This window comes from Platalea leucorodia (genome assembly GCF_965183815.1).
Source record: "Platalea leucorodia genome assembly, chromosome: 11".
Taxonomy (NCBI): domain Eukaryota; kingdom Metazoa; phylum Chordata; class Aves; order Pelecaniformes; family Threskiornithidae; genus Platalea; species Platalea leucorodia.
Window position 1 is genome coordinate 18782111 of NC_138833.1, and position 15420 is coordinate 18797530.

A 15420-nucleotide genomic window follows, 5' to 3' on the forward strand; every position below is an offset into this window, starting at 1 on the left:
CATTTTGAGTGGAGGGAGTGAGCATTCATTGTGTTTGTTCTGCTGTGTTATTTCATTTGCTGTGGTTTGCATTTGCTGTACGGTGGCCCAGAGCAGTTAAGGGCATCTAATTTAAGAACTACCAGAATAAATATAAGTTGTGGCAATGACATCAGATTTAAAAGAAAGCCACTTGGTGAGTCTTCCCCTTTGACCTGTCTGTTTTGCTGCAGTCTGTAGCATGGTGAGCATTACTCACTTGGAGCAAAATCATTTTTGCACTACTGGGCCCTGGCAGAAGGGAGCTGGGAGCTGAGGGTAAGGCTGCTTTGGGCTCCCCAAAAAGCTGATGTGATGGATAAATTCAGTGAGCATGTGTTTGGATGGGATTTAGGTGGGGTGGGGTGGTGGTGGGGAAGTCCCTATCAGGTCAGAGCAGCCTTATGGACAATAATGGAGCAGCCTTATGGACAGCCTCCTGCCCCAGGAGCACCCGGAGAAAGGGCAGGACCGCAGTCAGCCCGTCTGCGCATTGCCCTGTGCGGAGCTGTGCCCCGAGGTGCCTCCCAGGCTCTGTGCTTGGCTGTGGGTCTGACTTGTGTTTTCCAGTGGGGAATATTGGCCAGGATCGCTGGGCCTTGCTGCTGGCTCCATTCAGTCTGCCTGAGGAGTGATCTGGATGATGGCAAAGCTGTGTCTGATCTGGAAACAGGTCCCTGAAGCACAGCGTTGATGTGCTCCCCTCTGTCCCCACCCTGTGTCACATCAGACTGGGCTCGTTGCCTTCATATTCAAGATGCATCATGGCTTATCGTACCTGGCCAAGCATCCCTTATTTGATACCAACCAATGGGCTGTTGCCTCCTGGGCTTGGGAAGAAGGCTTCCAACCTCCTCCCAGTTGGTGTCACCATCCTTCAGACACCTTCCTCATGCTGTTACTGCTGGCAGATGCACGCACGTGCATGCAGCTGGTGCTGAGGCATCCCAGGACAAGGGCCGTGAGGTGCTGTGGTAATACACATGATCAATAACTGCAGGGGATGAATCTCGGATACACGCCTCTGGGGCAAGGGGCCTGCAGCTCGTGTATTTCTGGCACAGGAATCAAGTGTCCCATTAAAATCACAGCCCCTGAAAGTTAAATGATAAATCTGACACTGATAGGTGTGGGTAGGGAATTTCCTGCAAACTGCTGACTATAAACATGGCCATTAATGTTATTCTAAGAAGATCTTGTTCATGATTTATTAGACCTGTGTGGGACAGGCCCGTAGAAGACACATGGAATAAATCAGGTGAAACCCTGAAATGCCCTTGAGCTGGTTCAACCCTTGCTACTGCAGCGAGGGCAATGGGAGCACAGCAGCCTGTGGGGAGGCTTTCCTTGGGCACGCTGCAGTGCTGGCCAGGATGGGGTCTGTGGTCTGCTGATGGGACCTGGGATTAAGAGAGGATGTGAGGGAGTAAGTTGCAAGGAGCTTGGTCCTTCCCGGGACCTGAAATGGCCGGGCTGCAGCAGCATGCAGCTTTGTGCCCCACGCTGCCGCGGGAGGATGGGTGGCAGGAGGGAGGCATGTTGCTACAGTTCTGCTGTTACCACATCCAAAATTATCGTTCATATAAACAAGGTGAGCAAGCAAACCTCAGGACAAACCGGGACTCGTCTGGGGGAAGCGGGAAAAGGCAGAAGCCACCAGGCAAGGGGGAGCAGGGCTGTATGGGGGACCGCTCCTTCAGGTGATGGGCTCCCATTGCTGGCACTGCAGTTTAACCCATCTTGCCTGACCGTGCTCTCAGGCTGTTGGACACTCTTGCAACAATTGCCCGATGTGTCCAAATTTCCCCCGGTGCAGTTTGAAAGGGGAAGATGTGGATGCAAAAGGAGCTGGGGGTACCTGGGGAGCAGCTCTGCTGTGCTGATGTAGGAACTTCTCCTTAGCCTCAGGCAATTATCCATCAGCAATTATCTCCTGTGGGTGCCACCCAGAGCGAAGCTCTTGCTGGTTTTTATTTCCTGGACATCTAATGACTTGCCTGAAGAAAGCTCTGCTGTAAAGCCTGCATCACCCTGCTCTGTGCATTAGTACGAGGGTTTATGCCTGGCTGACTTGCACTCGGATGGGTGCCAGCAAACAGGCTCTGCAGAAGGCACCGGAGCAGCAAAGGGACCGTCTGCCTGGGCTCCAGAGCACCCTGGGCTGAGGTTTAAAGCCTAGGCTGGTATGTTGGCATAAATTATCTTCTCATTCAGCATCCCCATCTCCTCCAGACTCTGATGGGCCTTTTCTGTCCATGGGTGTATAGGGAGGGTCTAACTCCATGGGGCCCAGTGCCGCACTAAAAAATGAACGTTGTGTACCACCACTGCCCCAGTTGGGCTGAGGGTGGAGATTTGCCACTGAGATTTAGGAGAGGTCATCAGGTATTATGTGGCTTTTAACAGGGAATTAACCTAAAGGCTTACACACCAGGGCTCTGGAGGGGGTGTCTGTGCTTCAGGTGGCTGAGCTGACCACTGGGGTCATTCTACCTTCTGAGGGGCTTTCCCTGGTACCTGGAGAGCATCTCCTTTCAGTTGCATTTTCTTGCTGTTAGTTTCTTTTAATGGAAAATAAGTAATTCTGAGGACATGCTGGCATGGAAAGGAAAGGAGGACAAAACCTGGGGTTTGCTCTCATGATAAATCAGGTACCCTGCTAGGGTCACATGCATCCTCAGAGCATGAGGTTATTCCTCAACACAAGTGTTTGAACTTGTCTTTGGTAAGGAGGTAAATGACATCTATATCTGTGCTGCAGGCAAACACCTTGAACATCCTGGGTATCAAATCAGAGGGCTAAAGTCCTTGAAATGAGGAATTCCAAGTACCGGGAGAGCAGGAATTGAGAAATAACTAGTTCCTTGACTGACTAAGGGAAACCCAACCTTCTGGTTAGCTTCAGCCAGGCTTGGCAGCGATGTAGGCAGGCAGATGGATGGTTGAGATCTTCTAATACATATTGGCCAATAATGACATGGTTTGGCGTGTGCGTACATAGGATGACTGTGAATAGCCTAAATACGATTGTTGGGCAATAGTTTGCTGTTATACAAATCACACAGATGTTGCACAACCAGGGAGGGGTAATTCTTCAGGTGTCCCAGTGTCTTGACTGTGGCTCTGCTCAGCTGAGACTCCTGCTTGAGCAATGCTGTGGGAGCACGACGCAGGGCACACGGTGCTCCTTAATGTCATGTCTTGTTCTAGGCACAAGGGACAGATCCTGCACCATCTCTTTTGCACTGCTGTCACAGGCAGAAGGGAAGGGTGTGCCTGGCTATGTGACACACTGCTGATGGAGGTGCCTGTCCTCTGTCCATCAGTCACCCCTTGTCCCTTCATTTAGCATCGGTTGGAGCTGTGCAAGGGCACAGGAGCTGTGGCTGTCCCATCAGCAGGCAGGACTGCTCTCAGATAAGCTTGGGACCAAGTTTTTCATCCAGTTTCAAGTCTGGAGAACTTCACGCTTACAGCCCCAGGGCACAAGGAGCCCAGACTGGCTGCAACTGGGAACACACCCCATCGTGTCGATGCACTTTGGCTCTGCTGCTCACTGCTGCTGGGTAGTCTGGCAACGTGAGGTATTCAGATGTGGATCAGCGCTGGCTGATCCTTAAATGGGCCCAGATTGCTATGATTGTCCTCTTCGTATTCCCTAAGCTGGTTATAGAGGAAATTCTACTCTAGACACTACCATGCGCTCTCTGCTGGTCCTTGGCACAGCCCATTGTAGTACCAGTTTCAGCAACATGCAGGATTCCCAAATGAATAGAAAATTATGGAGCATAGCTTTGTTAGGCTCTTAGAAAGGATTTCCCTCTGCAAAAGCAGAGTGCTGTGTTAATGGGAGAAACTTATAAAGGGATTAGGAGTAAATGCACCTCTGTGGCAGAAAGGGCAGCAGAGCGGTACATGAAAGTGCAGTGGAGTTGGACTCTGTGTCTGTGTGGGCACCTGTGCAAGCTCCCTGGGCTGGGGTACAGGCAAGCCCAGGGGTCCCCAGAGCTGAAAGAGGGAGAGCCAAGCCCCCTGGCTTTGTAAAGTTTTCTCTGTGCCCTCGGGAGCCCATTGCAGGGCAGATAAGCCTTTGCAGCTGCTGGGACCGAGGAAAGCTGCGATCCGTGAGGCATCGATGACTGTGACTGAACCCTCAGGTGAGGGGAAGAGCCATCAGCCTGCCACTTATTTTGACTGCATCCCTGAGGGGCCTGATTCAGGGTTGCTTTAAACCACTAAGGGGCTTAAGGTGGACAGAAACTACCTGCTGGGGTACCCTCCCCTCCCGGTGTGCAGATGTGGTTTCAGGGTTAAACCAAGTGCTTGATGACTGTGCTTGATGACTGCGGATCTGGTGGTGAATCCTGGGAAGCAGGACACCCATCAGGGCAGGTGCCTTGGGCCAAGGCTGGTGTAAAGTGAGGGAACAGGCCCTAGTTCCCAAAACCACATGCATTGAGCCAAAGCTTGCAGTGCTAGTAGAGAGCAAGGCAGGACAGGAGGCTTTCTGTAGCAGCTGGCTGGCCAGGCTCAGCTCTGGAGCCCTGGCCGAACGTGGTCTGGCATATCCAGCATAACGTGTGTGCGTGGACATCAGCTCCCCAGCGCACAGCGGGGACATTTTCTTCTTGGCTACAGGATTTGACGTTCTTCTGCTCTTTGTTTGCTGGCAGAACAGGAGAATACGTGGATCCTCGTGAGCTCTGATATCTCTGATTTATCTCCTTCCTCTAAATGCCTGAGATCATTAAGGACAGGGAAAAGAAAGCCTCTTATCTGACTGCCAGCAGCACTGAAAGGGCCCTCTATATTGCCTTGTGGTTTATAATTTCCAAAGTATTTCTGTCCAAATTTACCAGAGGACAGAAGGGCTGTAGGGAACACAGAAACAACAACAGCATGGACAGCTTGCTCTTGCCTATACAGGAATGGAGCAGCACTTGCAAGGCAATTAGAGCATGGGTTTTCAGCGGGCACGTGAGCACCAGATGGGCAAATACCCTGTAAACTCTTAACGTGGATGTACCTGGCTACAGTCTTTCTCTGCTGTGGATTTATGCATGTATGGACTGCGTAAACAGAGTGTAAAGGCAAAGTGGCAGCAGGTGGTTACACAGCAGAGTCAACCTCTCTGAGTGTGCAAGGAAGCTGTTATTCTTAGGGAGACCTGTGGACCTGTGTGAGACTCAGGAGACAGTAAACTGAAGGTGGGGGAAAGCCTGCTCTCTGCCAGGGCCTTTGATGAGCACCAATTCTGAAGGCAGAATTAATTCCAGGGGAAAGAACATAGGTGTTTGGGTGGTTTCAGGATCAAGGGATTGCCTTCAAAGCTGGCTGGGCATCTTGTATTAACCTAGGGTAGGTGGTGTAAATAAAACCAGTGACCTGGAAAACACACCAGGACTTCACATTGCTGCTTTCTCTTCTGCTAGGCAGCCAGCATGCAGAGGCTCAGGCATCTGCCGTCAGTTGTCAGGGGAACAGTACTAATGCAAGCATATGACATCAATGATAGAGAGAGCACCGACGAAGTTGTGCATGTATGGAATGAGTGTGTTGAGGTACATAGAATAAATACAAGAGCACACACATATGTCAAAACATCTTTGTAAGGTGCTAAAGCAGAAGTCTATGCAGAGTGTATTTATGTGGAAATACATCTTGAGTTAGTAAACACCAGTTTGCACTCTTCTCCATGTATGAGCATAGATGCCTTTCATGGCATAGTATGAACATGACTAAGGGGGAGTACTCCTGCTAATTGAGATCAGAAAAGATATGGAAGCACATAAAAGGGGGAGATCACACATTCTTGTAAAGTCTTCAAAGATGAATTCATGCACTAGTATACAAATATGTGGGGTGGGGGGGGAAAAGAGATGTACCCAAACATATCAACAGGGAATTATACCCACGGAGAGATGAGCAGTCCCCCTCTCTTTTTGGATGTACGTTTAATACCTTTGTGATGATAATTAAAGCCCCGTTTGGGTGTTACGTCTTGCGATTTACTGCGGTCTTATAAATCTTTCAGCAATTTGAAATCTGCAGTGAACAAAGGTATTGCAAAGGTTTGGAACAGAAACAAAGAGAAGGAGCTGCGCCGCGTTCAGCAGAGGGTACCTTGGGCTCTCCAGAAAGAGTGGCTGATAGGCAGGGAGAGTAGGAGGTCCCACAGGGCTTTCCAGCCCCAGAGACAAAAAGCTGTTGCCTGTGGACCCCAATTCCTCCCACCGAAGGGAGGCACCCATCTCAAGTACCTCGCCCCTCCGGCTGGCCCTTGCAGTCATGGAAGGGGATCTTGGGCAGGCTGATCTCTCTCCAAAGGGGCAGAACTTTTCCAGTGGTTCCACACCTTCCTGGAGAGCCTGAAGATGGGAGGGATGAACGTGGGCCTGGAAAGCCACCTGTGAGGTAGGCAGCATTGTCGGAAGCTGTGGGTGGAGGTGGGCAGAGAGTGCAGCTGGGAGCAGGCAGAAGGGGGGTGGAGGTGGTTTTTGGGGTGGAACTGGAAAGGGAAATGGAGCCGGTGAGGGATATGCCTGTGTGTGACAGAGAAATGAAAGCAAAAATAATTAGATGAGATGTGTGAAATGAGTGGCTGTGGCAAGAGGCACTGGAACAGAGAAGAAAAAGAGAATGTGGGACAGAGTTTGGAAGGAAGAGCCGGAGGTCTGGAGGACTGGATGGAGACACAGAGAAGAGGGGGGAAAAAAGAGGACACAAGGATTCAGAGAACAAAGAAGAGATCTCTCTAGGAGGATGAACAAGTGTGATAGGCAGGTGGGCCAGGGCCAGGAAGGCTCTACTCCACCGCGGAGCATCCCTGCTGCAGGGTGCACCCAGGTGGCTGATCAGGGAAGGACCTTGAGGAGCGATGTCTTCCCAAGCAGTCTGAGCCTCTGACCTGCTGGCAGTGAGCATTGCAATGGGTATCTGTGGACATGCACAAACCACAAACCCTACCCTCTCCGTGACCTTGGCAGGGTGCTCTCACTCACTGCTTCCAGGTCAACAGGCTGTGTCAGCAAGCAAAAGTTTGAGGGCTTGGTCTAAAGTAGAGGTGTGGCTGCAGTGTGATGGAAGCTGAGTGACCATCATATCATAGAATACCAGGTTGGAAGGGACCTTAAGGATCATCTGGTCCAACCTTTCTAGCACAATCTAGATGAGATGGCCCAGCACCATGTCCAGCTGAGTCTTAAACACGTTCAGCGTAGCGCAGTCAACCACTTCCCTGGGGAGATTATTCCAATGACTGACTGTTCTCATTGTGAAAAATTTACCTCTCGTGTCCAATTGGAATCTCCCTGGGAGTAACTTGTACCCGTTACCCCTTGTCCCCACCATGTGACTCCTTGTAAAAAGGTAGTCTCCATCTTCTTTGTAGCTCCCCTTTAAGTATTGGTACATGGTGATGGGATCACCTCTAAGCCTCCTTTTCTCAAGGCTGAACAAACCCAGCTCTCTCAGCCTATCCTCATACAGCAGGCTTCCCAGACCCTTGATCATCTTGGTGGCCCTTCTCTGGACCCCTTCCAGCCTGTCCACATCTCTTTTGTATAACGGGGACCAGAACTGTACACAGTATTCCAGGTGTGGTCTGACAAGCGCCAAGTAGAGAGGGATAATGACATCGCAAGACCTGGATGGCTCCTGAGTTTCATCAACAGGAGTTAAAACTCCTCTTTGGAAAACACAGCTGGGAGGCAGACAGGCATGGTCTTGGGTGCAGGATGGGACCCGTGAGAAATTAAAACAGTGCATGCTGTGCAGGGAAGATCAGTCATTGCATTGCTGCCCTCCTTCCAAAGGGCTGGGAAGGGACATCTTGAGGACAGTTGGCTTCACAAGAGACACGGTACCTCAGCATGCTCCCACCGATGTGCTACTGCCTGAGTAGGCAACAGGAAAGTCTTGATAGTCCCACAGCTAAGGAAAGCAGGGTTGACTGGGACAATACTTGGGGTGCCAAAGAGCACCTGCCTTTGTGGGTGATGGCCAGGCTGCCCTGCCACCATGAGGGCAGGGAAATGGGCAAGGGATAGCACAGGGATGGGACTGTTGCAGAGATATGTGGTCTGCCTCTAGCCCAGCAGTACCTACCACATCACACACGCCAATCCAGTCCTTGTTACTCAGACCACTTGCTTGTGCCACCCTCTTTGACGTTTGCTTTGCTATTCCAACACTGAACTGGCTTTCTTCCACTCTTTGGCCAGCTTGCCTGATGTCCATCTGATGTTTGGTAGTACAGTGGCTCGGTCACAGTGGTGACAGCAGTCCTGACTACTCCTGCCAAGAAATCAAAGCTGAAGAATGTGGAGGTGTTGGTAGGACTGAGGGGTGGAGAGGCACCACAGACCATCTGCGGAGAACATGGGGTTGTCTGTGCAGATGACAATGAACACCATGATTTGCCGAGTGGAGATGGTGATTTCTGGTTTCCTTCCTAGGATGAAATCATTCATTGGATTCCCACCAAGCAATCAGCACTCCCTCCTGCAAACAGCTCAACCCTGCTGAGGGCATCTGTGCTGATTATCGCTGTAGATGAGTCTCCAAGAATGCCAAGGGGCTGATTCTTCAGAGAATCAAAGCCTGGGCACTTGTGGGTGGATAAAAAGTAAATAAAAGGATGAAGAACTTGGTCAATCAATGCCTCCCTGTGCTGGAATGACTCTTCTCTTCACCAGGGTCAGGAGAAATGGGAGGCACTGGAAATGAGCAACATGGGCAAAGCTGGAAATGAGTAAAAGCCAGTGGGAGGTTTTGATTTTTTTTTTTTTTTTTTTTTTTTGCAAATGATCACCTGTGTGATCATCACTTCACCATTTCCAAAGAAGCACTTGGCTTAATTCTGGGTTATGCAAGGAAAAAACCCTTTTCTTGCCAGGCTACTTCTGATCTCCTAAATAATCTACAAGAAATCCACCCATCTCTTCTGAGGCAACTCAGGATCAAACTAAAAGTACTTAGATAAGAGCTCTGATCCCGCAGCTAATCCCATTCCTGGGGTGCCTGTATATAAATTGACTCAGGTGGGCAGCTGAGACCCTTCAATTTGTGCTCAAGTTTTTCACCCTTGCTCCTCTGCAGGTCTCTAGGGAGAGGTCACAGGCAGGGTCCTGGTAGGAGAAAGCCCCAAGAGATCGGTGCCTGCTCCTTCCCAGCACCTGTGGCTGAGAAGGGAAGGAGGGACTGATGGGGCCAGGAGAACGAAGGCTGATATTAGCCTCTGGGTGAGCAACAGGCTTGCCAAGGAGGTGGGGAGCAGAGCCTCCTGTTTAGCTCTGGGGGAAGGTTGACTTCACTCCAGAGAGACGGGGGTAGAGCTGGGGTGGCTCCTGGCTGTGGCACGTCTCTGGTGGTTTAGATGTGGAGATACCGGGGAGGTTGCTCTGGCTCCCAGAAATACCAGCAGAGAGAGGCAGAAAATCCCTTCTAGCATTTCCTAGGAAGCCTTGTGGGCTCTGGAGAAGACAGGCTGGGAAATGGGCAGGAGATATGGGTGTCCAACCGCACAGAGCCTGGGGCACTCAGAGAAGCTCTCCAGCCCTGTGCAGAAAGCAGTCTGGGGGCAGCTGCCTTCCCGAGCCCTCTGCAGCCGGCTCAGTGGGACAGAAGGGAGACAGGGAGAGGGTTTGCAGAAACGGGTATGGGTTTTGGCTAGCAGCAGGGTTTGAACAGATGACTCCCATACAGAGGCACCACAGGGTTGTGGCTTAGGTTAACAAGCCCAGCTCCTGTTCTCTGTGGGGCTGGTGCCCGTGGGCTGCCGTGGGGCTGGTGTGGAGCTGGGGAGAGTCACAACCGCCTGGATTCAGCTTTACTCTGGTATAACACTAACTGGGATGGAAGGGGCTGTACAAGGATGAGCTGAGTCCAGGGAGAAGCAAGAGAGGGAGCAGAGCAAGGAAGGAGAAGAGGAAACTTGTCAGATAACCCAAGAAACCCTGTTTGTGTGTGCGTACACACGTATGTGTTAAGTGTGGCTTTGCCATGCAGTCTCCATTCTGTCTGCACAGAAGGGGAAGATCTTTGCTCTCCCACCTGGAAGAACAGAGGAGACATATACAAAGAAGCAACTGCAAGGATGCCAAGGCGGGTTCATTCACTCTTTTTGCAGATCCTTCGGCACCCTTGTAAAAGGAACCTTTTGCAGCAAGGGTCTTGCCTCATCTCCACCTTGTTCCCTCTGCCCCTCTGCCTGCCAGGCAGAGCTGATCCCTTGCTGGCTCCTCCCTGGGTCCGCTCACAAGCCTCCCCAGACCCGGTTGGACCGGGAAGCCGGGCCTCTCCCAGCTTTGGCAGCCCAAGGCTGGCCTTTCCCCAGCAATTCAACCATTCCTCCTCTCCCGAACGGAACGTGCCCCGACACCTTTGCCTTGAACCGAATTGCATTCAAGAGCTTGGGTTTGCCCACACATGTTAAAGGTACAGCTGGAGGCGAAAAGCAGGGAAAGCCAGCCACAGCCCCAGCGTGGAGGAAAAGGGGAGCCATCAGCAGAGCCCAGAGCTTGGCACTTGCACCCAGCAATGACTGTGGAATTGGGGCTGGCTGCTGGCACAGCTGGAGCAGCAACGCGTACCCCGGCTTCGCGTCACAGCTCCTTTCCAGAAGAGTTCCTCCTCATCTGACGTTTGGCTTTTCAAGCCAGGATTAAACATCCTTGGGGAGATGAACCATTCAGAGGAGGAGGGCTTGATCTGCCAGGGGTTCATTGCCATGGCACTGCAGCTGCGTGGCGGTGATGGGGGTCTGGAGGCAGGGGTGGAGGGAGCAGGAGAAGGGGTGCAGCGGTGTGGGAGTGCCGGGCTGAACCCAGCAGCCCTGGGGGCTGTGGAGGCTGCTTGGCACTCGCCTGCGTGCTCATCCCCAGAGGGCTTGCCCGTGTGGGCAGCAGCATAGGCAGGGGTTTGCACGTGTGAGCTGTATGCAGAGCACTTTCACCCTGGCCAGTTTTTAAGTAGAGGCAGCCAAGGAAAAGAGTATGGTCTTCTCCTCCCCTTCTCTTTTGCTCTTTGCATATGGAGAGGAAATATTATCTTTATGCTCCTTCCAGTCTGTCCAACGTGCCAGGATCTCCGAGGGAAGAGAGCTTCCATGGCCAGGGGTTGAAGTTTGCCAGCACTGGCTTGAGAACATCTGTATGCACAGGCCCTGTGTTATGGTTAATGTGCAAGGGATATGGGCATCTGCCTCTGAAGGGGAGTGAACCAGAGCCCTCCAGATTTCCCCTCTGATTATTACAGCGTGTTTCTTCCTGCCACAGGTAGTTCATCAGTTGCCAGCTGCTAGGCTAAGGAGAAAGATGCAAACAAGACACGTTAAGTAAAATACTCCAGCATGCAACCTGGATGAGCAAGCTGTAAAGGAAAAGGAAATTATTCCTGTGGAGCAGGATAAAGGCTCCCCAAACAGACTGCATGTGGGCAGTGCTCAGAATAGGGAACGGCTCTTTGAAGGGCATGAAAATCTGCACCAGAGCTAAAACCTGGAGCTGGCTGCCAAGCAATGGGGGAATCATCTGATGGTAGATAGATAAGGTAAGGATTTCATTAGGGACACCGTGACCAAGAGGAAACAACAGGAATCCTGCAGGATGCATCCTGCTGCTCAAGCCCAAGCAGACAGGGCATGATTGCAGATGTGGTTAATGCAGAAGAGCAGCAGGACTGGGTTAGACCAAAGGTCTGCCTTGACTCATCTCTGCACCCAACAGCAGATGCTTCAGGGAGTATAGCAAACATGTGGTGATACTTGCCTCAGATATTAACCCAGCTTCCAGCCAGTGTCCAGCTCAGGCACTTCTGAGCCAAAGCAGCTCTTCTGGGGACGTTAGTGCTGGGGGAGAAAGATTCTTTGGTTTCCAGGAGACCCGTCTTTTTCACGGGAGGGAAATGCACCGTGTGGCTGGTCAGCACTGGATGCTCATTCTAGGAGTCCAGTGGTGTTTTTATGCTTCTCCTGGCTGTGAAATGTCCTGCAAGTGGCTGGTACAGCCCCAGCCACTGGGGAATGTCCCGCTGGGCACGGCTGCGGTGCCGTGGTTGCCTTGGGCAAGCTGCAGATGGCCACCATCGTGCTGCGGTCAGGCTTGGCTTTGTCCATGGGGAATTTCAACCCTGTAGCTGACCGCAGCAAAGTCTCCAAAACTCAAGCAGTAAAGGTGATCAGCAAGGTGTTTGGACAAGAAATAACAAGATACTTGTATAGTTGCTCAGGTCCAACTGAAGCAGTGATCAAAAGGAATATGAAATTAAGAAAAATGTAGGGAATGCACATAAAAATGTGTCCTGGGGCAAGCCATTTCTCAAGAATCACAGAAACTCTGATTCTGTGATTCTTGGGAGCACAACAGCAAGGCTGACAGAAAGTGGGCTTAATTGGAAAATGGCCATGGTTTATGTGGTAGGCCATGAAATAGAAAATAATGTAACTTCTCTATGGCCAATGCAGAAAGTGGATAGTCCCCGACACAACTAATTACCTTCTGTGCGATTACCTTGGCATCGGAGCATCTGGGTGGCTGACCTAGTGCAGCTCCTGTTAGATTTCAGCATCACTGTGCAGCGAAGTACTTGTCTGTATGTGTGTGTCCTCATTCTGTTTATCTTAATGCTACCTGGAGGAATGTGATGTCTTTGAGGTTTTATGCCCCATCAAATCAAGTTAAAACTAGCCAGTAGGTTCAAAAATTAGAGGGAATGGTACTGAGACAGGTAGATGGAGCCACAAAATACGTGTGTCCAAAGAAGGGCAGCGAGGCTGGGGCAGGGGCTGGAGCACAAGGCTGGGGAGGAGCGGCTGGGGGAGCTGGGGGGGCTCAGCCTGGAGAAGAGGAGGCTGAGGGGAGCCCTCGTCGCTCTCTGCAACGGCCTGAAAGGAGGCTGGAGCCGGGGGGGTCAGTCTCTTCTCCCCAGTAACAAGCGATGGGACGAGAGGGAACGGCCTCAAGCTGCGCCAGGGCAGGTTTGGGTTGGATATTAGGAAAAACTTCTTCACTGAAAGGGCTGTCAGGCCCTGGCACAGGCTGCCCAGGGCAGTGGTTGAGTCCCCATCCCTGGAGGTATTTAAAAGCCAGGGAGATGTGGTGCTTGGGGACATGGTTTAGTGGTGGACTTGGCAGTGTTGGGTTAACGGTTGGACTTGGTGATCTTATAGGTCTTTTCCAACCTCAACGATTCTGTGATTCTATATAAGCCATGTGTCCTTTAGACTAAAAAGTGATCCCTGCTCCAGAAAGGCTGGGAGGGCTTGGGCACTCTTGGGATGGGATGGCCAAGCATGGTGGGGATGTAGCTCCAAGAAGGACCAGGGCTGTGTTTTGCAGCTGCTGCTGCTGAGATGCTCCGCTGCGAAGGGCAAAGCCCTGGGCTGGGACATACGCCCCCGGGAGCGGGTCCCTCCTCCCGCCCTGTGCCCGGGCAGCCCCGGCAGCCCCTGCCGCAGCAGCGGAGCTACAAACCCGCCCTCCTTGGCCCGGGACCCCCGGCCCGCCCCGCCCCGCCCCGGCGCAGCCTCCCCCGGCGCCGGGCCCCGTCCCTTGCCCTGCCGCTCCCCCCGCCGGCCGCGCCGCGCCGCTGCCTCCGCGCCCCGCCGGGATGGAGGAGATGGGCGGGGATGGAGGAGGAGGCGCCTCTCACAATTTTGGGGGGGGCAGAGGGGTATCTGCCTCCCTCCTGCTCTCCCTCCAGGTCGGCGCAGGGATGTGCCATCCCCTGATATGTTTTCCTCTGGTGTTGTCTCTTCACTGGAGAAGAGACAGGGCTTTTACTCAGTTTGTCCGTCTTTCAAATGTATAGGCTGGCTTAAGCCAAAAGAAGGCTCTGCAGCAGGTATGGGCAGTTCAAGCCGGAGCAGGGCAGAGGGGTGGAGGTGGTCCTGGCACCATCCCCGCCAAGCACTGTGGGACCTATCCTGTGCCAGACCCAGCGGGTCCTGATGAGATCCCCCATCAGCAGCAAGTCTGGGTGTGCTTGAACCGCTGTGAGAGATACCTAACTGCTGGGAACAGTAACTCCATCCACCGCACCACCACGGGCCAGCTGAGTATGGGTCAAAGCCCTCAGTTATATTGCTCAATCTTCCTTTGCAGAACTGATTTTAGCTAATGAGGCTTGAGCCTGTGTGAAATACGGGCTTCCCGCATGTTGCAGGATGGGTTTAACCCCATGGGTTTCCAGCGGCACTGTTAGCTAGAGCAGAAGCGTCTCTGGGTGCAGCTACACCTTGCAAACGGTGAGCCTTGGAGTCCAGGCTGTCTCTAGGCGTGTGACTGGAGCAGTCACAGTGATCCTGGCTTCTCACCTTTTTGCATCACCTGCATTTTGAATATTTAAGCCACAAACCTTTAACAGAGCATTTATGCCACAGTTTGTTTCTTTTGTAAAAGTAAGGGTCAGAAAAACAGACAGAAAAGCACTAATCTACACAAATCTTTGTCTTTCCTGTCTTTTCTCTGTTGAATATAAGACAATGCTCAGTGTGCTGCTCTGGGGTGCTGCCCCTGAGTAACTACAGCAAAATGAACCACCTCTGCCTGCAGATGCACTGTAGCACTCGGGTCAGATTGTGCCTGTGTCAGGCTGGCTTTGGATCCAGATCTCTCCGTTATTTTTCTATTTTCTTTCTTTCAAGTTTGCAAACTGTGTCCTCAGTCAGCATTAACCACAGGGAGAATTTCCACTTGGAAAGTACAGGCGAGTTTCTTTACTGCTGCAGGCACTGGTAGGCTCGATTTTGGCTGTAACAAGGAAAGGGCTGTTCTGTTCCACCCTTGCTGACCGTCTAGGTCTGAAAGCTTAAAAAGGCCAGCTTATTCCTCAAGTCCTGATGTAACCCCGTGTATGGCATTTGCCTCAAGGCAGTGAAATTCCAGGAACTTGATACTTCAGGCTGTGACCTTTGAAGGGTTAAGGGAAGCCTGGCTGCAACCTCCGGAGCTCACTTGATGCTCGGTTGAAGCCAGGACAGCTGCACTTGTAGTAGCCTTGAGTTGGGTCCTTTGGGCTTTGCCAGGCTGCCGGGACATGAATATCATCCCCTGGGATGGGGACATGGCCCTGGAGATTGATCCCTTTGCCTTCCTGAGCTGTGATAACCGGCTCTCCTGTGGAGCCTGCTGAATTTCCGAGTTTGATGTGATTTAGAGATGATTCCTGCACAAGAGGGGAAGGCAGAGGAGAGGAGGGCTGGAAAGCCTTCCCTTGCATGGGAGCGAAACCACCCGTGTCTGTCTGGCGGCGCTGGCGGGGAGGGCTGGAGCTGGAAGGAATGCGGCTGCGTCTTGGCGAGGGAGCGCGAGCCGGAGTTTCTGGCTGAGAGGGAGCGACTGAAAGCAGGTTTGCACAGAGCGGCCAATCTCCTCCAGTCCCTGCCTGTGTTCCCGTCCTCCC

General features: G+C 52.1%; 1 protein-coding gene across 1 annotated transcript in view; it reads right to left on the reverse strand.

The window, feature by feature from the left end:
- The window catches only part of SPARC (secreted protein acidic and cysteine rich), a gene marked incomplete at its 3' end in the record, with an annotated part of 46195 nt that overhangs the window by 21519 nt on the left and 9256 nt on the right, over nt 1–15420 (reverse strand). The window lies entirely within an intron of this gene.